The 22,598-nt window shown below is 42.1% G+C and overlaps 1 pseudogene; it reads right to left on the bottom strand.

Moving 5' to 3' along the window:
• Nucleotides 1-19,191: 19,191 nt before the first annotated feature.
• Nucleotides 19,192-20,143, bottom strand: LOC134288284 (uncharacterized; annotated as a pseudogene).
• Between the last annotated feature and the right edge of the window lie 2,455 nt (nt 20,144-22,598).

Genomic DNA, 22,598 nt, shown 5'->3' with positions numbered 1-22,598 from the left:
TGCAGACCGGTTTAAAGGCAGGGATGGGAAATGTCATGGAATTTTATGAAAAAAATGTCATGACATTTTCCAATTTACGCTACTTTCGAAGTGAATTTCCGTCTGCGAGCATTGATAATCCATAATGCTGGTAAGCCTGGTTAGACAAATTAATGATGTCGCCGACCAAAAAATTTTCACAAGGAACAGTGAAATTAACAAATAAACGATAAATACAGTTCAAGAATACTTTAGAGGTGTTTTTAGGGGATTACAGAAGGCTCAAGGAGTTACAGATAGGTTCCCGGTTGTTCAGGAGACTCCTCAGGCTTTCAGGTGAGCTCTTTTTCAGAAGCCTTTCATAACGTATCAGGACGATCCCGTGTGTTCAGGGGCTTTCAGGAAAACTTCAGGAGAGAAACTGAGAGGATATCTTTGAAACCCCCTTAATACTATTGAAACGCCCCTGAAATTCCCATAATCTTATTGAAACGCCAACGAAACCTGTCGGGACGCTCTTGAAAGGCTCCCGAAATCCCCAGAAGCGCCCATGAAGCCCCTTAGAATCCCCTTTTTTGGGCTTGCCGGAAACTCGAAATGGTTCCGCGATGCGCGTGATACCGTATTCACTGCTACTTGCAACGCGATGAATCCGTGGATGAACTACACGATGAGTGCCACAATGACGATGACGCTGATTGTGGGGCACTCAATGGAAGTACGTTTGTGGCTGGAACTCTATCTACCACTGACGTAAGAAGGGTGGGTGCGTTCGGGTGAGTGCATTGGTCGGTTGAGTGACGACGGCGCTGCTGATGCTATCTGATTGGACACGGTACGTAAACTCTGTTTGCCGATGTGGTCGGAAAACTTGATCATTACACTCGTTCCGTATGGCCAAATAAAAATTTGTGGGCTTTCATAATAAACGGACAGCCCGCAAAGGGTGTTTCCTAGAAGTTTCCAGCGAATCCGGAAATAAAAGGATTCTGATAGGCTTCATGGGTGCTTCTGGGGATTTCAGAAGCCTTTCAAGAGTGTTCCGACTGGTTTTATTGGCGTTACAATAAGATTATGGGAGTTTCAGGGGCGTTTCAATAGTATTACGGGGGTTTCAGACACATTCAGGAGGGTTCTATGACAAAAGGTCGAAGATCAAAAGGTTGCAGTTCAAAAGGTCGAAAGCACAAAAGGTTGAAGAGTAAAAAGGTCGAAAGGTCAAAAGGTCGAAATAAAAAATTAACTAGGACAAAAGGTCGAAAATGCAAGTGGTCAAAAGGTCGAAAGGTCGAAATGAAAATATGAATAGGACAAAAGATCGTAAGGTCGGTGGGTCAAAAGGTCGAAAGGTTGTAATAAAATGTTAAAATATCACGTACTTATCGTGAGGCAATCGCGACGACCAGATTACATCAAAACAACAACAATCCGGCATTGACGGATCAATGAAGTACAACATGACATTTCCAATAATGCCCAACGTGATCCAATGGGAGCTTGCATACAATGTTGTACGTGAAACTCTACAAATGTTCTGGTGACATCCTATTTGAATTCAATGTTGCGAGTAATTCTACACAGAGAAATATTTCTACTCAGTGGCTGAGTTGGTCTTACTCAGAAATCGAAAAATCCTATGTTTTCTTACTCAGTTTCCGTTGCCGAAACTGAGTAAGAAAACAAAGGATTTTTCGATTTCTGAGTAAGGCCAACTCAGTCATTGAGTAGAAATTTTTCTCGGTGTATTAGATTAGCATATTAATCATATTGAACTATAAAGTTGAATTAGCCATATCGATATAGAACATTGACCACTTGTAACGACCTGACAAATGAAATATAGAATCATTATCTACAAACCAAACCAAAACTGTGTTTAAGTTTTAACAGGTTATGGGCCCAGTAGTAAACTGAGTAGAATTAATATTCGACAGACCAAATTTTGAAGATATCGAAACATGTCTGAGTGCGAAAATAAGACAGGTGGTCAACCTGCAGACTTGCGTCAGGAGATCGCAAACCGCGAAGAGAGAGGAGCTCTTGAACGGCAGCTGCCGTACACCGCCGTATCGGTGCGAGATCGTGCCCATATTTTCGACGAATCGGAGAGGACGTTTGCGGCATGGAAGTGAAGAATGGAGCACCACCTCACCATGATGGGCCTCACGAACACGTTGCTTCGTACGCCACCCGAAGAAGATTACGCCAACCCTGTGGCGGGAAATTCGGAAGCGCAAGAGGAGATACGAAAGGCGAAACTACGGAAGCGGATCAACGACGACATGAATGCCCTGGACGAGATCGTGATGTGGGTGAACAACGACGTTCTCAACAAGGTGATCGGAGTTTCCTATGCAAAGGAAGCGATGGACTTGCTGATCAAAACGTACCAAAAAGTTGGTACTGGTGTCATGATCGCTATGCGTGATCGCTTGTTCTCGCTCAAGAATAGGAAGCTCGCAACAATATCAGCACTATTCGATGAGTACGAGATGATTATCCGAGAGCTAGATCGGATGGGCACGAAGATGGACCAACCGGAAAAGATGGCCGCTCTGATGATCGCTTTTCCGAAGCGTTATCAACACGTTAAGGGGGCATTGACCGTTCTGCCGTGCGATGAACTTTGTAAGAAGCCGCTGGTGGAAATAAAGCGTATGCTTTTGGACGCCGAACAAAGTGAAACAATGGAGATCGACGATGAGTCAGCAGTGCTAGACGTGGCGCTAAAATCGAACAAAAGGGACATCGAATGCTATGCCTGTGGAAGAACGGGACACTACAAGAACAAATGTCCGACCTTGAAGAAGCAGCAGCAGAAGAAGAAACATTATTCTCGCTCGCATGGTCATGCGTTGCTAGCGGGAATCGCAAATAAAAGAGTCTCGCAAGGTTTCGTTTGCTGTGGACTCTGGAGCTTCGAGTCACATGGTGAACGATGAGAAATTGTTGCAGAATGCGGTGAAGCTGGCAACACCGGTTACCATCAGCACAGCAAAGTCGGGGGAGACCTTACAGGCTGTGAAGAAAGGAAAGGTAACTTTGAAATCGATCGTTGGAAATAGAAAAATAAAACGTATTGAATTGTACGACGTTATTTTTATTCCCAATTTAGAAGAAAACCTCCTTTCAGTTAGAAAGATTAATTCCATGGGGAAAAGGGTCACTTTTCAGGATGGTGAGGTTCGGATTGAGAATAAAGGCGAGGTTATCGCTGAGGGAAGAGATGAAAATGGCCTGTTTTGCGTTGATATGTTTTTGGAGCATACTGTCGACCCAGCAGCGTTGTTTAGTCAAAGAAAGGTGAGTCTAACCGATTGGCATAAACGACTCGGTCATTTGAGTTTTTCTGGGCTAGAAAAACTACTCAAAAACAACATGGTTGATGGAATAGATTATCCATCAAAAGACTTGGTTAAGCAACATGAAGTTTGCGAAAGTTGTTTAGCGGGCAAACAGTCATGCAAGAAGTTTCTTGATATGCAATTACCAAAATCAAGTAGGCCACTTGAACTAGTGCATACAGATGTATGCGGGTACATGGAGAAATCCACCTACGACGGAAATCGGTATTTTGTAACTTTTACCGATGATTTTATCCATTTCACAGTAGTTTATCTTCTCAAAAGAAAAAGTGACGTATTTGATCGTTTCAAAGAATATGAAGCAATGGCAACAGCTCACTTTGGTCAAAAGTTGTCTGAAATGCGTTGCGATAACGGAAGAGAATACCTAGGCAAGGATTTTCAAGACTACTGTAGAAGCAAAGGTATTCGAATGATCTTCACTGTACCTTACACTCCCCAGCAAAACGGAGTGAGTGAGAGGATTAATCGAACGCTAATGGAGAAGGTTCGAGCTTTACTCCATCAGAGCGCACTAGCGAAAGAAATGTGGGGAGAAGCACTGTATGTGGCCGCGTACTTTACTAACAGGTCTCTGACAAATGCTCTTGTTGATTTCAAAACGCCATTTGAAATGTGGAATGGCAGAAAACCAAACCTCAGTAACCTGAGGATGTTTGGTAGCCATGCGTATAAGCAAATTCCAAAAGAGAGACGTCACAAACTTGATTCCAAAACGAAACGATTAACATTCGTAGGTTATGCGAATAATGGATATCGGTTGTGGAATAAAAACAACCGAGTAATTGAAATATCCAGAAACGTTGTTTTTGACGAATCAAATGTTTGCAGTAATACAATGGCGGAAAATATCAACCTTCCCATTATTGTAAAGGAATTGAAACACTGTGAGGAAGAAGACATTGACATTCAGGAAGAAGAAAATCAAGTTGGACCTAGCGTTGATGATGAGAATCAGCCCACTGAAGATGATGAACAAGAGCTTCCTGAGCCTAAGGGAGAAGAAGAAGCAGTAAACCATTTCGAGACATCTGAGGAGGAGTTTTCTGATGCTGAGGAGGAGGACACCAATCAGCAGCAACCAGAACTTAGACGTGGCGCACGGGAGAGGAGAGTTCCACAAAGATTTCAACCAAGTTCAGCCAAGAAGGCTTCTGCACCGTTCAACGAAGATGTTCCAGAAACGGTAGCCGAATTAAAGAAACGGGAAGACTGGAAGAACTGGAAATCCGCCATCGATGAAGAATTGAAGTCTCTTCATGAAAATAAAACTTGGGCAGTGGTAAACTGCTTACCAAGTAATCAAAAGGCTATTCATTCGAAATGGGTTTTTTCGGTGAAAGATGATGGCCGCTACAAAGCACGGTTGGTTGCAAAAGGTTGCTCTCAAAGACCTGACTTTGTTTACCAGGACACATTTGCACCAGTAGCTAAAATGGGAAGCGTTCGGACAATTCTGTCACTCGCTAATGAGAATGGATTGTTGATTCATCAAATGGATGTGAAGACTGCTTTTCTCTATGGAGATTTAGAGGAAACAATCTTCATGAAACTTCCAAACGATGAGATAGGCAATTCTCAAATCGTACGACTACAAAAGAGTTTGCATGGTTTAAAGCAAGCTAGCAGATCATGGAACAAGAAATTCAATGATGAAATAAGAAAGCTGGGTTTTGTTCCATTGAAGAGTGATTGTTGTATGTATAAGTCACAAGCAAAAGGATTGATTTTAATTTTGTATGTAGACGATATATTTATTGTTGGAAAACAATTATCACAACTAAACTGGATAAAATCTGAACTTGGAAAGTTATTCCAAATGAAAGATTTAAAAGAAGTCAGTCATTTCTTGGGTATGGACATTCACCGAGATTTGCAAAATCAAATCATGCAAATTTCTCAAGCACGTTATGTTGAGAAAATCTTGAGAAGATTTGGAATGTCCGAATTTAATCCAGTTAACACTCCGCTAGATCCAAACGTACGATGGGTTAAGTCAAATGATGATGAATTAACATCACATCCATTTAAAGAGTTACTTGGTTGTTTGCAATATCTGGCATTAGTATCGCGCCCTGATATTTGTGCAGCAGTAAGCATACTTAGCAAATACCAAGCATCACCTTCAAATGCGCACTGGACAGGATTGAAACGCATTTTGCGTTATTTGCGAGGAACCATGCACACAAAAATCGTGTACATCAAAAGAGAAAATGCAAACGTTTTATTGGGCTTTGCTGATGCCGATTTCGTCAATGATAAGGATGATAGGAAATCAATTTCTGGATATTCTTTTCTTATTTTCGGCAATCTTGTGTCTTGGTCAACCAGAAGACAGCAAACGGTTAGTTTGTCGTCAACAGAAGCTGAATTAATTTCACTCTGTCAAGCTGCTAAAGAAGGATTGTGGCTAACAAACCTTCTGAATGAACTGGGTGTGGATAACACTTCATTCATAATCATGGAGGACAATATTCCATGCATCAAATATACTGAAGAACCTCGAAGTCATCAACGGCTGAAACACCTTGATCTGAAGTACATGTTCATCAGGGAACTCGTCAGGAACAAGAAGCTGAAGGTGGAATACATCTCAACGGTAGACCAACCAGCGGACGCATTCACCAAGGGACTTCCAGTTGCTCAGCATAGGAAACTGCTAAATATCTTTAATGTCCGGATTGTGGGGAGATGTTAAAATATCACGTACTTATCGTGAGGCAATCGCGACGACCAGATTACATCAAAACAACAACAATCCGGCATTGACGGATCAATGACGTACAACATGACATTTCCAATAATGCCCAACGTGATCCAATGGGAGCTTGCATACAATGTTGTACGTGAAACCCTACAAATGTTCTGGTGACATCCTATTTGAATTCAATGTTGCGAGTAATTCTATTAGATTAGCATATTAATCATATTGAACTATAAAGTTGAATTAGCCATATCGATATAGAACATTGACCACTTGTAACGACCTGACAAATGAAATACAGAATCATTATCTACAAACCAAACCAAAACTGTGTTCAAGTTTTAACATAAAAAAATAACTAGGACAAAACGTAGAAAGGAAGAAGGTTGAAAGAACAAAGGCTCAACGGCTGCACCGAGAAAAATTTCTACTCAATGACTGAGTTGGCCTTACTCAGAAATCGAAAAATCCTTTGTTTTCTTACTCAGTTTCGGCTAAAAGTGGGACAACCCACTTTTGTCCCACTTTTAACGGAAACTGAGTAAGAAAACAAAGGATTTTTCGATTTCTGAGTAAAACCAACTCAGCCACTGAGTAGAAATTTTTCTCTGTGTGTAGTTAGTAATACAACTGAAAAAAAAACAGGATTCGTTAGGTTCGAGAAGCGTATTTCTAATTTTTTCAAGTACCTACAGCGCGATGATGTTCGCCATATATATATTTCGTCACTCATAATCAATATGATCATATATATCAAAGTATCAAAAAATTCAATGCCTTATAAGTACATTGAACTAGAGGTTGATAAAAAAACGTAACGTTGATTGTATTTGTTTATTTTATTAGATCTTTTTTTTATTCTCCAACCACTTAACCTAATTTACAACTATTTTGTACACTAGGGCACTGCTGGAGCGATTCCAATTGGCAGCTGCACTTACACTTTGTACAGCGCCTAAATGTATTATATTCTAATTCTACTATATCGAACTGGTTGCCTTTGCGCTGCTATCACTTTTCTACCCTGTCCATGGTAGAATGATGAGCACGAGGATGTTGATGTGTGGCTCTTGTTTCCGATTGGGGAGTCCGTTATGTGTTGCCGTTAGCCGATATCCAAGTTTCTATATAGTGTTAATACCAAGCATGAATGTTTGACAATGTATCTCATTGCGTTATGAAACACAGTTAAGGAAAAATCGATTTATTTCAATGTTTATAGAATTTAATTTTTACGAATTCCATGTCATTTAATAGCTAAATAATAGCAGATTACGAAATACCCTTCGTGAGCAGAAACTGATTCAATTGAAATGTTTGTTTGAACATTTTATGAGATCGATCAAGCCGATCAACGTTACCCCGCTGATCAATGATGCCCCGTTTTACGGTACTTGTTAGCGTTAATTCAGCATTAATAATGCAAATAAGCGCATATTAAGCATTTACAAAACATAAAAGCCCTTGTATTGCATTGATGATGCTGATAAGGTCGAATGTGTACAAGCAATTATTCAGCATTATATTAGCATTTTATGCGCATGCAGGGCCTTCATAAGTGCTACCCAATGTTTTGACAGATGAGCCACGTGCTCGACATTTACGTGTAGTGATGCAAACGACAAACATAGAATCCAGTTTCGAATGTCACTAACACAATCGCATTTTCTGTGAAATGATAAAATGATAATTTTAACCCTTCCGTTACCAACCCCCCCTAACGAGAGTGCGAAAAAATACTCTTTTCGTTATAACTTTTTTGTTTTTCAATATTTTTCGGCCAAATTTTGACACAATAAGCGGATATCCTTCTAATTTAAGGATTTGCTAGGGATTGTTGGAATGGCCACCTGGTTCCGGAGTTATTCCGGAATCAAAATGGGTCATTCGATTTGGCCATTTCGGAAAAAGTAAATTTTCGATATGAGAGCCGTTCAGTTTTCAGACCTAAGTGCACTAGAATGATAGAAAAATTTGTCTAGAAGTCCATCCCGGACACTACGTGCCTTGGAACCCGTTTTACGGATGTTCCGGGGAACCGGTTCCGGGGTCAATTTTTCAATATGATTCAATACCATCATGCGACACCTCAAACTTCGTGATTTTTCAAGATGCATCATTCTGTGCTGTTTTGGCGTTGTCTGAAATACTGTTGGCCATTTTGAAACCGGTATTCGGATTTCCCGGGAATCGGTTCCGGTGGTTCCGGGGTCGAATTTTCGAAAATAAACCAACACCATCATGCGACATATCAAACTTTGTGATTTTGAAAACGATTTCAGAATTTTCACCAGGAATTCCTACGGAAGTTCTTCCAGGAACTCCTCCGGAAATTCCTCTAGAAATTCCTCCAGAAATTCCTCCGGAAATTCCTCCAGGAATTCCTCCGGAAATTCCTCCAGGAATTCCTCCGGAAATTCCTTCAGGAATTCCTCCGGAAATTCCTCCAGGAATTCCTCCGGAAATTCCTCCAGGAATTCCTCCAGGAATTCCTCCGAAAATTCCTCCAGGAATTCCTCCGGAAATTCCTCCAGGAATTCCTCCAGATATTCCTCCAGGAGTTTCTCCGGAAATTCCTCCAAGAATTCATCCAGATATTCCTCCAGGAGTTTCTCCGGAAATTCCTCCAGGAATTCCTCCGGACATTCCTCCAGGAATTCCTCCGGAAATTCCTCCAGTAATTCCTCCGGAAATTCCTCCAGGAATTCCTCCGGAAATTCCTCCAGGAATTCCTCTGGAAATTCCTTCAGGAGTTCCTACGGGAATTCCTCCAGGAATTCCTCTGAAAGTTCCTCCAGGCGTTCCTCCCGGAAACTATTGGTGGAACTCCCTGGCAGAATTCATGGGGGAACACCCGGAGGGGCTCCCACAAGTATTCCTGGAGGAATTCTCGGAGGAATTTTCGAAGGAACTCCTGGAGGAAATGTGGGAGGAATTCCCGGAATATTTTTGAAGGAATTTCCGGAGGAATTCCTGGAGGAATTCCTCCGGAAATTCCTCCAGGAATTCCTCCGGAAATTCCTCCAGGAATTCCTCCGGAAATTCCTCCAGGAATTCCTCCGGAAATGCCTCCGGAAATTCTCCCAGGAATTCCTCCGGAAATTCCTCCAGGAATTCCTCCTGAAATTCCTCCAGGAATTCCTCCGGAAATTTCTCCAGGAATTCATCCGGAAATCCCTCCAGGAATTCCTCCGGAAGTTCCTCCAGGAATTCCTCCGGAAGTTCCTCCAGGAATTCCTCCGGAAGTTCCTCCAGGAATTCCTCCGGAAGTTCCTCCAGGAATTCCTCCGGAAGTTCCTCCAGGAATTCCTCCGGAAGTTCCTCCAGGAATTCCTCCGGAAGTTCCTCCAGGAATTCCTCCGGAAGTTCCTCCAGGAATTCCTCCGGAAGTTCCTCCAGGAATTCCTCCGGAAGTTCCTCCAGGAATTCCTCCGGAAGTTCCTCCAGGAATTCCTCCGGAAGTTCCTCCAGGAATTCCTCCGGAAGTTCCTCCAGGAATTCCTCCGGAAGTTCCTCCAGGAATTCCTCCGGAAGTTCCTCCAGGAATTCCTCCGGAAGTTCCTCCAGGAATTCCTCCGGAAGTTCCTCCAGGAATTCCTCCGGAAGTTCCTCCAGGAATTCCTCCGGAAGTTCCTCCAGGAATTCCTCCGGAAGTTCCTCCAGGAATTCCTCCGGAAGTTCCTCCAGGAATTCCTCCGGAAGTTCCTCCAGGAATTCCTCCGGAAGTTCCTCCAGGAATTCCTCCGGAAGTTCCTCCAGGAATTCCTCCGGAAGTTCCTCCAGGAATTCCTCCGGAAGTTCCTCCAGGAATTCCTCCGGAAGTTCCTCCAGGAATTCCTCCGGAAGTTCCTCCAGGAATTCCTCCGGAAGTTCCTCCAGGAATTCCTCCGGAAGTTCCTCCAGGAATTCCTCCGGAAGTTCCTCCAGGAATTCCTCCGGAAGTTCCTCCAGGAATTCCTCCGGAAGTTCCTCCAGGAATTCCTCCGGAAGTTCCTCCAGGAATTCCTCCGGAAGTTCCTCCAGGAATTCCTCCGGAAGTTCCTCCAGGAATTCCTCCGGAAGTTCCTCCAGGAATTCCTCCGGAAGTTCCTCCAGGAATTCCTCCGGAAGTTCCTCCAGGAATTCCTCCGGAAGTTCCTCCAGGAATTCCTCCGGAAGTTCCTCCAGGAATTCCTCCGGAAGTTCCTCCAGGAATTCCTCCGGAAGTTCCTCCAGGAATTCCTCCGGAAGTTCCTCCAGGAATTCCTCCGGAAGTTCCTCCAGGAATTCCTCCGGAAGTTCCTCCAGGAATTCCTCCGGAAGTTCCTGCAGGAATTCCTCCGGAAGTTCCTCCAGGAATTCCTTTGGAAGTTCCTCCAGGAATTCCTCCGGAAGTTCCTCCAGGAATTCCTCCGGAAGTTCCTCCAGGAATTCCTCCGGAATTTCCTCCAGGAATTCCTCCGGAAGTTCCTCCAGGAATTCCTCCGGAAGTTCCTCCAGGAATTCCTCCGGAAGTTCCTCCAGGAATTCCTCCGGAAGTTCCTCCAGGAATTCCTCCGGAAGTTCCTCCAGGAATTCCTCCGGAAGTTCCTCCAGGAATTCCTCCGGAAGTTCCTCCAGGAATTCCTCCGGAAGTTCCTCCAGGAATTCCTCCGGAAGTTCCTCCAGGAATTCCTCCGGAAGTTCCTCCAGGAATTCCTCCGGAAGTTCCTCCAGGAATTCCTCCGGAAGTTCCTCCAGGAATTCCTCCGGAAGTTCCTCCAGGAATTCCTCCGGAAGTTCCTCCAGGAATTCCTCCGGAAGTTCCTCCAGGAATTCCTCCGGAAGTTCCTCCAGGAATTCCTCCGGAAGTTCCTCCAGGAATTCCTCCGGAAGTTCCTCCAGGAATTCCTCCGGAAGTTCCTCCAGGAATTCCTCCGGAAGTTCCTCCAGGAATTCCTCCGGAAGTTCCTCCAGGAATTCCTCCGGAAGTTCCTCCAGGAATTCCTCCGGAAGTTCCTCCAGGAATTCCTCCGGAAGTTCCTCCAGGAATTCCTCCGGAAGTTCCTCCAGGAATTCCTCCGGAAGTTCCTCCAGGAATTCCTCCGGAAGTTCCTCCAGGAATTCCTCCGGAAGTTCCTCCAGGAATTCCTCCGGAAGTTCCTCCAGGAATTCCTCCGGAAGTTCCTCCAGGAATTCCTCCGGAAGTTCCTCCAGGAATTCCTCCGGAAGTTCCTCCAGGAATTCCTCCGGAAGTTCCTCCAGGAATTCCTCCGGAAGTTCCTCCAGGAATTCCTCCGGAAGTTCCTCCGGAAGTTCCTCCAGGAATTCCTCCGGAAATTCCTCCAGGAATTCCTCCGGAAATTCCTCCAGGAATTCCTCCGGAAATTCCTCCAGGAATTCCTCCGGAAATTCCTCCAGGAATTCCTCCGGAAGTTCCTCCAGGAAATCCTCCGGAAATTCCTCCAGGAATTCCTCCGGAAATTCCTCCAGGAATTCCTCCGGAAATTCCTCCAGGAATTCCTCCGGAAATTCCTCCAGGAATTCCTCCGGAAATTCCTCCGGAAATTCCTCCAGGAATTCCTCCGGAAATTCCTCCAGGAATTCCTCCGGAAATTCCTCCAGGAATTCCTCCGGAAATTCCTCCAGGAATTCCTCCGGAAATTCCTCCAGGAATTCCTCCGGAAATTCCTCCAGGAATTCCTCCGGAAATTCCTCCAGGAATTCCTCCGGAAATTCCTCCAGGAATTTCTCCGAAAATTCCTCCAGGAATTCCTGGAGGAATTTCCGGAGGAATTTCTGGAGGAATTTCTAGACGAATTTCCGGAGGAGTTCCTGGAAGAACTTCCGTAGGAATTCCTGGTGAAAATTCTGAAATCGTTTTCAAAATCATAAAGTTTGATATGTCGCATGATGGTGTTGGTTTATTTTCGAAAATTCGACCCCGGAACCACCGAAACCGATTCCCGGGAAATCCGAATACCGGTTTCAAAATGGCCAACAGTATTTCAGACAACGCCAAAACAGCACAGAATGATGCATCTTGAAAAATCACGAAGTTTGAGGTGTCGCATGATGGTATTGAATCATATTGAAAAATTGACCCCGGAACCGGTTCCCCGGAACATCCGTAAAACGGGTTCCAAGGCACGTAGTGTCCGGGATGGACTTCTAGACAAATTTTTCTATCATTCTAGTGCACTTAGGTCTGAAAACTGAACGGCTCTCATATCGAAAATTTACTTTTTCCGAAATGGCCAAATCGAATGACCCATTTTGATTCCGGAATAACTCCGGAACCAGGTGGCCATTCCAACAATCCCTAGCAAATCCTTAAATTAGAAGGATATCCGCTTATTGTGTCAAAATTTGGCCGAAAAATATTGAAAAACAAAAAAGTTATAACGAAAAGAGTATTTTTTCGCACTCTCGTTAGGGGGGGTTGGTAACGGAAGGGTTAATTGGCCTTTTTTCTTCTGCAATACTGTTTGTCATGTATTACTAAAGCGGCAAGGGAACAACTTTAACACACCTGGTGTAGCTAGTTCGAGACGCATGGGAGGAATTTCCATCACCACATATCAGGAGGAGGACGGCGTAATTATCGTATTCCAAAGGAAGAAAATCACAGAACATAACACGAAAGGAATCCGATCCCGTCCAAACTCCTATTTTTTGTCGTTTTCGTTGTCGGATCCCCACATTTTCAATCATTTTTGCCTTTCTCGTACACTAAGTGTACTGGAAAGGCTATATGTTCACTCCAAAAACGACTTTTTGATAGAAGGCTCGGAGGGTCAAGTCACATATACCAATCAACTCAGCTCGACGAATTGAGGTGATGTCTGTGTGTGTGTATGTGTGTGTGTGTGTACGAGGGGGACGACTCTTCCCGATATCCTAGATTTTAAGCCAAAACCTACAAGAAATCACATTTCTTTCATCATTTCAACAAAACTGAAGAAAGTAACAAAAAATCGATCAAAATCAGCCATATCCGAAATATCCGATAAAATCGATTATAATGTTGGCTTATCCACATAAAATCGAACAAAATCGATGCACATCCCTGAACAAAAATGTCAAATTTTCTCGATTTTGTTTTGCTCTCCCTGTCCTTCCGGATGGAGCTTGTTTATAAACAACAGCTGATCACGGATGTGACTGTTGTTTACATAGTCTACGCATTATTTTAATCCTCAGTTTGCCATTATGTAGCAAATAAATCTTCTCAATAACATGCATTTCCCATATTTCCGATGTGATCCGTTGCTGCATTCGCTAATTCCAGCAATTCCTGCTGCTGAGCGACCAGCTGATGGCCGACGCCTCGGTCGACGCAGCCGATTGTTTACCTGGAAGAGTTGTCAAAATTTTTGACGTGGCGTCGCGACGTCGCAACACATTAAGAGATGTTAGCCGTTTTCATCGCCTATTTTAATCGGTTTTCGAACGATTTTTTCATTTTATTCGATTTTTTCAGATATTTTCAATTTTTGTCATTTTGCTGAAAATAAATAGCATAAAACCGATTTTAACTTAGAAAATGGAAGAAAATGAGAAAAATCCGATAAAATCGAACCGATGTTCAGTATAATGAAAACAATTATGAATAATTCAGAAAATCAAATATAATTACGGCTTATCGCACGGTAACTAAAGCAAATTCATTACTGTCGACCCCCTCGTGTGTGTATGTGTGTGTGTGTGTATGTGTGTGTACAAATAAACTCACATCACTTTTTGGCAGTAAACCTCAACCGATTTTAATGACCGACGGTTCATTCGACGCGGAATCTGGTCCCATTGTTTCCTATTGAAAATGGTTCAGATCGGTCCAGCCGTTCCGGAGTTATGGCCATTTACGTGTTCCGGACCAGTACCCTTGGAAGGGGCCATACATAAAAATGTAACAAACACATACATGCGACACATCAAACTGCGGCATTTTAGATAACCTGATGAACAGTCAGCAAGAAAACAGTCTCAGACCATACCTGAACCGGTAGTGTTCCGGAACCGATTCCGGGAGTCCCACCGGAAGTGGCTAAAGATAAAAGTGAATCAAATCCATGCATGCGATACATCAAATTGCGGCATTTTGGATAACCTGTTGAACAGTCAGCAAGAAAACAATCTTAGACCATATCTGAACCGGTAGTGTTCCGGAACCGATTCCGGGAGTCACACCGGAAGTGGCTAAATATAAAAATGAACCAAAACCATGCATAATTGCGGCATTTTGGATAACCTGATGAACAGTCAGCAAGAAAACAGTCTCAGACCATATCTGAACCGGTAGTGTTCCGGAACCGGTTCCGGGAGTCCCGCCGGAAGTGGCCAAATATAGAAGTGAACCAAATCCATGCATGCGACACATCAAATTGCGGCATTTTGGATAACCTGATGAACAGTCAGCAAGAAAACAGTCTCAGACCATATTTGAACCGGTAGTGTTCCGGAACCGGTTCCGGGAGTCCCGCAGGAAGTGGCCAAATATAAAAGTGAACCAAATCCATGCATGCGATATATCAAAGCGCGACTTTTTTGATAACCCAATGAAAGGTTGGCATAAAAAAAGACTCAGACCATATCTGAACCGGCAGTGTATCGGAACCGGTTCCGGATGTCCCGCTGGAAGTGGTCATATATAAAAGTGATCCAAACCCATACATGCGGCACATCAAACTACGGCATTTTCGATAACCTGATGAGCAGTTAGCAAGAAAACAGTCTCAGACCTTATATGAACCGGTAGTGTTTCAGAACCAGTTCCGGGTGTTCCGCCGGAAGTGGCCGTATATAAAAGTTGACAAAACTCTTGCATGCGGCAAATTAAATCACGGCTTTTTCGACAACTTGATGACCGGTTATTGAGGAAGTAGTCTAAGACCACATTATGGACTGTCAGTAGTGCCGAAACTAGTGCCCTCCGAAAGCGGCTAAATATAAAATTGAACCAAACCCTTGGCTTTTTTGATAACCTAATAAACTTTAGCAAGCAAATAGGCTCAGAGTAGACTATCGGTAGTGTTTCGCAACCGGTTCCGGGCCGGAAGTGACACCAAACTCATGCATGCGATACCTCAAATCACGGATTTTTAGGTAACATGATGAACAGTTGCAAGAAAATAGACGCAAGCCTTTCAGTGTGTTACGGAACTGATTAGGGGGTCCCGCCAGAAATGATCAAATGTAAAAGAGAACCAATACATGCGACATATCGATGACTTATTCAGTTACAAGATAAACGGTTAACCAACAAATAATCTCAGACCATATTTGGGAGAACCGGTAGTGTTCTAGAACTGGTGACAAGACGAGTAACGCGTCGGAAGTGGTAAAATATAGAAAGGAACTAAACCATACCGGCGTTCTTGATAATCTGATGAACGGTCAACAAGAAAATAGTCTCAGGCCACAGTAGTTCGGAATCCGTTGCGGGTGTGATTTGATAGAAGTGAACCAAAACCATGCATTAGACCGGCCCACATTTGTATGGCGAGAAAGAAAAGTTGGAAAAATTCACGGGGCACCCTCTAGAATCGTGCCTTTGGATGAGAAGAACAATCTGTTAAAGATTCAGCTCAATCTGTTTAAAACTGAGCTGGTGCAAATGAGTTGAAGGTTTGTATGAGATTTTCAGTCCAAATATATGGGAAATTGGATGACCTACAGTCTCTCACTCAGTACGCCGGTTCAGCGAGTTCGATTTAATTAGAATTGAAAAAAATGGTAGTTGATACCCTAAGGAACAACTTTGTAGAAGACCATATCATGATAAAACTTAATTTAGTTGCTGTTTCAGCTAACGAAAGCAGGATGAGGACATCTTCCCCCGTTTTCTCTCGGTTGTTACATGAAGCACGTGTTTGTCGGTCGAAGCTTGCGCGCTACATCATAGCAGACCCCCTCAACTTCATCATATTTTTGGAAACACGAATACAGCGCCATCATTAAACTTGCGGAAGAATATAGAAACAGAAAAGCAGCACAAGTGTACTTTGCTTTTCGTGGTTGTTATGGTTGTTACGATGTTACTTGTTTGTTATTTCCTTCCAAGTCAGACGTGTGATGTGAAAAAAGCTCACAGGTACGTTTGTTTATGAACTAACAAATCTGGAACAAAACCATTTTTATATTTTTTATCTTTTAGGATGAAGAAATTGCAGCTGGCGTTCAATAAAATGGACCACGATTCGTTCAGATTGCGGCACGAACAAGCGATCTGTAGCGCTAGACCACACCGAAACAGTATAAAAGAAAGAAATCAATGTCCTTGGAAGCGGCCAGGTTAACTTGTGCTGGGTCTCGGTTGACAGAGTACCGATCAGAGTTTACATCGGTTAACCCCAACGCCACTGAACTCGAGCAGAAAACAATAACAAGTGAATAACATATCAAGGTATTTAATATTAAATACTAGCATACCTTGGTATGCCCTTCATTAGGTGGTAATAAGAGGCAAAATAACAAAAATGAATACCTAAATTTTGTATGAATAACACCTAGAAAATAACAAATCATGTAATTTCAATAATGAATGCATACCTAAATGTTCGAACACAAGGTGAAGTACAGAATTTGTTATCCAAAAGGTATTGAATAACAAAATAATAACAATGCTTACTATTGAATCGTACATTTTATTGATAGCTCGATTTGTTATCCATCAGGTATTGGATAACAAAGAAATAACAACTATTATTATTAAAATTAACATTTTTATCGATACTTCAATTTGTTATTGAGCAGGTATTTAAGGAATTTCCAAAGAAATTGCAGAAATAATTTTCATCGGAATCATTGATTGATTTAACTTTATTATAGAGTCCTTCAGTTCATAGGAATCACATTCTCACATAATTTACCAAAGGAATGCCCCAAAGAATTGTTGAAGGAATTTACAAACGAACTACCGAGGAAACCCTTGAATCAACTAGTGAAGAAATTTCATTTAAAAAAGCCGAAGCAATTTCAAAAGATGTTGCGAAAGGAATTCCAACAGAAATTGCCGAAAGAAATTCAAAAAAATACTAAATCAGTAACAAATTTTCAAAACGACGTATAATCAATGGTGTAGCATTGATTATACGTCGTTTTCAAAACTTGTTACTGAAATATGAATGAATTTCTGAAAGAGTTCCCAAAAAAATTGCCTGATGAGTTTCCAGATAAAAATGAAAGTACCGAAAGATTTAGTTACAGAATTAGGGTATCGCGCCACTTGGGATGTTGTACACGGGTAGATACTATACCTATCTCGCTGCATTTCAAAAATTGTGTCATTTGGTTCAAATTTGACTGAGTAATAACGGCAAACAGACGAAAATAGAAGCCACCGCCCAAGTGGCGCGATTCCCTACCATAGAAAACCCTAAAAAAATGTGAACAAATCCCTTAAGAAAATAAAGAAGTAACTATCGAATATATTGCCAAAGAAACCACGAAAATGTTAACGGAGGAATTGCGAAAAAATTTCGGGAAGCATTGCCAAAATATTCCCAAAATATGTGAAAGAAATTTACGAAGGAACTTCCAATTAAATTGAAAAAGAATTTTACAAATACATTCTTAAAGATATTCCAACAAAAACTCCCGAATGAAATCTCACAGAAACACGAAGACGTATCAGGGGAACTAAAGCATTCAGTACATGCTTTGCCAAGTGTTCAACACACTTAATCTCCAAATTCGACCTCGGTAAAAACGAATAACGAGCTCAATCGGTAAAGCTTATTTTAACTGAAATGTCGTTAAAATTTGACAGTTAATCAAAAATAACTTGTCAAAAATAACGAAATTCGGTAATAAACATTAATTGCTGATTATCGGCAAACTTTTTTGCCACAGCAATCGGCAATCTAATCGTATCGCTGAATTTCGGTAAAGCGCATCTGTCAAAAATGAAAACAGAAGCGTTGTCGTCTGGGTGCCATCTTCAAAAAAATGTAACAACGATTTTTTGAAGCAAATCTTTTCCATCGCTGGAGTTATTATCCCGTAAGTAAAGCAATTGAAATCGCTTTAAGGTAATGCAGTGTATGAATATTAATTAATGAATGAGTTCCTCTCTTAATTATCTTTTCAGTCTGTTGTTCGATGGAGAAGGAGCGCTGCAGGAGGAGTGTTTTCTGGTGCGTGTTTACTTGCTACTGGGATGCTACTTCAATCGTCATGAAGGAGGAAAGGCTCCCCGTGTGTATCTGCAGATTGGCCATTAAGGCCACCCGCAAAAGTGTTCCCCGACTGACGGAGTGAAGAAGCCGCATTGTTACCGGCCGAGAACGGTAGCTCTGCTAGAAATCCGTCGTCCATCGAGTTGCTGATGCGCAAGTTTTTCCCGCTTGGTGCGTGAAATTGCACAGCCGTTGTGGCCCAGCAGAAAGCCACCGACGCGTACCGCATTGTTCGAAGAAACCAATCTGTGCGCGATCCATACCAAGCACGTCACCATCGTACAGAAGGATATTCAGCTGGCCCGGCGCATCCGTTGTGAGCGTACTTCAGGAGAAGTAGGAGGAAGTGACCCCGGGGGAAGTGTGAAGTTGTGTTTTTATTATTTTTTTGTTGTAGGTATAATTTTGCGTAAATTAAATTTGTTAACCTAATTATCATTTTTGTTTTATTTTGCTTCTTCTTATTAATAAGTATGAAAGAAAATAAACATTTACTGAATTTCGGTAATAATATATGCCGAAGATTTCGGCAATGTATTACCGAGCCACTCGTTAAAGTTTGACAGTTGATGCTTGTCAAGTTTGCAGCCTAGTCGGCAATTTGAACTTTTACCGAGATTTTTAACGAGCTCTCAGCTGTTGGATTCTCGGCGATTTACTTTACCGGCCTCGGCAAATTAAATTAAGTGTGAACAGCAAAGCATACGCTTGACATTTCCGATGTTTTGTCAATGTTAAGACCACTATTGGCCTGTTGGATTTCGCGTGCGGAAAAGTTTGCACACTTGGCAAAACGTGTACTGAAGGCTTAATTAAGAACATGTGGTGGAGAAAGATTCACCCGCACACCAAAACGTTGATTCTCCACGGGCACGAAACCTGGACTATGCTCGATGAGGACATGCAATCATGGTCGATCGTCGAGTGCTTAGGGCCATCTTTGTGCAAGAGAACGGTGCGGAGCTGCGAAAAATGAACCACGAGCTCGCTGTACTCTAGGAAGAACCTAGTATGCGAAAGGTGGCAAAAGCTGGAAGGATACGATGGGCGGGGCATGTTGTGAGAATGCCGGACAACAACACTGCAAAGCTGGTATTCGATAGAGATCCGGATGGTACAAGAAGACCTGAAGGGCAGCGTGCAAGGTTGGCGGACCAGGTGCAGAACGACCTGGAATGAATGAATGAAGAATTTCGACCTGCTACACGAGCGTTTCAAAAGATCCGGGAACGCTTTGGCCAACGCCTTCAATTTGGCACTTACCTTCTTCTCCAAGGGTGTCGTTTTGAGGATTTCCTCCTGCTTGATATTCTCAATTTAGCCCACATCCAACTTGGCGGCGGATTTCGGCATGTTCTGATCCATTTCCGCTGGAATCACCACGGCAATATTCAGCTGCTTCCTTTTTTCAGGTCCAGATAATCCTAAGCAATCCGATCAGCGACGTTGTGACCGGGAAAATTTTCGCTTCTTTCCCAGCGCTACAGTCGGATACACTTCCGTCGGAGCCAATCAATCGACGGCACAAATATCGCCGGCCCTTATCGTCCAAAAACAACACCACTGGCGAGGGGTAAAATCGTTGACAAAAATGTGATCCAGCGGAACCGCTTTGTCGGTTTTCTCCAGGAATGGGATCGCCAGGAACAGCGAATCAATCCGAGTCGGGAGGAATCTTGTTGCATTGAGCACACGCACTCGTTGGTAAACGACGACCGGTTCGACTCGAAGATACAATTCAGCTCGTACAGATTCTGATCGTCATTACGGAGTAGGTATTCGATGGGTTTATCCGTGGCCAGGTTGCGTAGCATGATGATCTGCAGCTGCCAGCTGGTTGTCGCAGTCGGTTTCGGCGAGACCTGATGGGAATTTTAAATTCAAATTACTTGTTTTATACTTTCTCACAATTGTACTTACCTACCTTTCAGAATGAAATAATGTTTATTCCAGATCATCTTTTTGGGAAAATAAACTATTTTAAACCAAACAATCTAAAAACACTTTGAGTCAAAGGGCTGTTGTTGCTGTTTTTATAGAGATAAGTGACATTTCAACACACGAACACTAGCGCAAATTTTTCCTCACACAAAAGTGCACGCCGATTGAAAAGCTATAGAGATAAGTGACATTTCAACACACGAACACTAGCGCAAATTTTTCCTCACACAAAAGTGCACGCCGATTGAAAGGCTATTCAAATTGCATATGCAAATATTACCCAATCGAATTGGGTAAAACGGGTAAATAATGATAAAACTATCGTCCGGGGCAAGAGTGCAAATATTTTCCTCGCAGTTTCACAACTACATCTACAAAAAAGGTACGCATACATTTGAACGTGATTACCACTATTCAGATTGCATATGCAAATATTACCCAATCGAATTGGGTAAAACGGGTAAATGATGATAAAACTAACGTCCGGGGTAAGAGTGCAAATATTTCCCTCGCAGTTTCACAACTACATCTACAAAAAAGGCACGCATACATTTGAACGTGATTACCACTATTTTGCAAGTAAACAAGTGCACGGAAAACTGAAATTACACATTATTGGATAAATTTCATGGCAGTCGAAAAAATGGGTAACATTTGCACAGATGAAAGCGCACATCTTGGCGCTCATTCTAAATAAATAAAATATAGCGCATTTAGTTCACCACTGGACTATCGCACTAGTTTTCACTATAGATAGTAGAGTAAACATAGATCCGTGTTGATGAATCCAGTAACAAATTTTGAAAACGACGTATAATCAATGGTGTAGCATTGATTATACGTCGTTTTCAAAATTTGTTACTGAATCCGTTGTATCCAAACGAACTGTCAAAATCTGTATCCAAACGAGCATGACGTCACGATTTGAACAACATCAATGGAGCGCATGACGTCATATTCAACCGTCACACTCTTGAAAATTACTACTTACACGCTTGAAACGTTTTAGTCAGCGGTGTCCGCGGATCTATGTTTAGTCTACTATCTATAGTTTTCACGAGTGCGAAAACGCTAATAAAAGTGCGCGATTGCATCAAATCAACTCGGTGTCTTCAGAGCACTTGTTCACCATAGATTGAAGAATTAGTGCGTCGAAGACATCAACCTGATTTGATGCAATCGCACACTTTTATTTACGTTTTCGCACTATAGAAGTCGCAGTTCGCAGTCCAGTGGTGAACTAAATGCGGTATATTTAGCTCGTCAAGTTAGCTCGTACACAATTTTGTGGAATTTCAACATATTTTGGTGCCTTGTAAAGTAAACCTGATTTTCATGCTGTAATTTTAAAATAGAGGCTAATATGTGTGCATGAGCTATTTAAAATCTGTTCTATATACACAACCGATGAGTTTTTTCGATAGAAGTGAGTTAATTCATTACTTTTTTATGATAGATAATCCACCGACAAACTGACGTGGTGGCTACCCAAGAAACAGAAATAGCTGAATAACAGTTTCTTAAGCTAAAGTTTGCTTAAGATTTGTTTGTTCAACTCTTATACAGCAAAATTGTTTGTTGGGTAGTGCGATGGATCGTGGAATGCGCGTCCAAAAGTTTAAATTAAAAACCGTTGAAACACTATCGCCATCTGTTGATTTTCGTTCAGAAGTATTTTGATCGAACAACATCGAGCACTCTTAAATAATACCGCGCATACGTGTGTTGAAATGGAAATAATTTCCAACGTCAAACGATGCTCTTTAAAATTACAATAATTATCCATACTCCTCATGCTTGTCGAAAAACAAGCAAAATCAACAAATTTTGTTCTAAATGTAACCTTTTGTAAGTGCAAAACGCGAGATAATTACACAAAATTTCATTCTTTTTTGGATTTGTTTAAGAGTGCGTGTTTACATTCCATGGCGTCGTCGGCGTCGTCCTCGTCAGAGCTGCCTTCGCCGTTTTGTTGATATTCTGCTAATTTTATATCAATATCAACATTATCCAACATTATCATTTCTTCAGGAAAATTGGATAATATCCAACATAATTGTTCCTGAAGCAATATTTTTTATTGCTTGAGCAAATAGGGTCTCAATTTTGTGAGATTTTTATGTAGAAAACTTGAAAAAGTGGTTGGCCATATCGAAGCGGCAACAGCAGCGGCAACCTCGGCGGCAACAACGTTCGCAACGGACGTTGTCGTCGCGACGTCCGTTATATCCGGTGGGTGAGAAGAATGCAGTTGGTAACAGCTACTAATAATTGGTGTCATTTCACTACGACTGAACATAATTTTCTCTATTTTTATATTCAAATGCATGAGTAAACCATGAAATGAAACATTCTGAGTGACGACGAAGTCGCAAACTCATATGACCGTCTATCACGACCCCAAGTTGCTGCTTCGGCAAAGTTTTAGAAAAATCTTTATATCTATAACGTGTATAGAGGTAATCACGTTCA

Source organism: Aedes albopictus, chromosome 1, assembly GCF_035046485.1.
Source record: "Aedes albopictus strain Foshan chromosome 1, AalbF5, whole genome shotgun sequence".
Lineage (NCBI taxonomy): Eukaryota > Metazoa > Arthropoda > Insecta > Diptera > Culicidae > Aedes > Aedes albopictus.
Note: the sequence above shows the minus strand (reverse complement) of the source record. Positions and strands in the feature narration are given on the sequence as shown.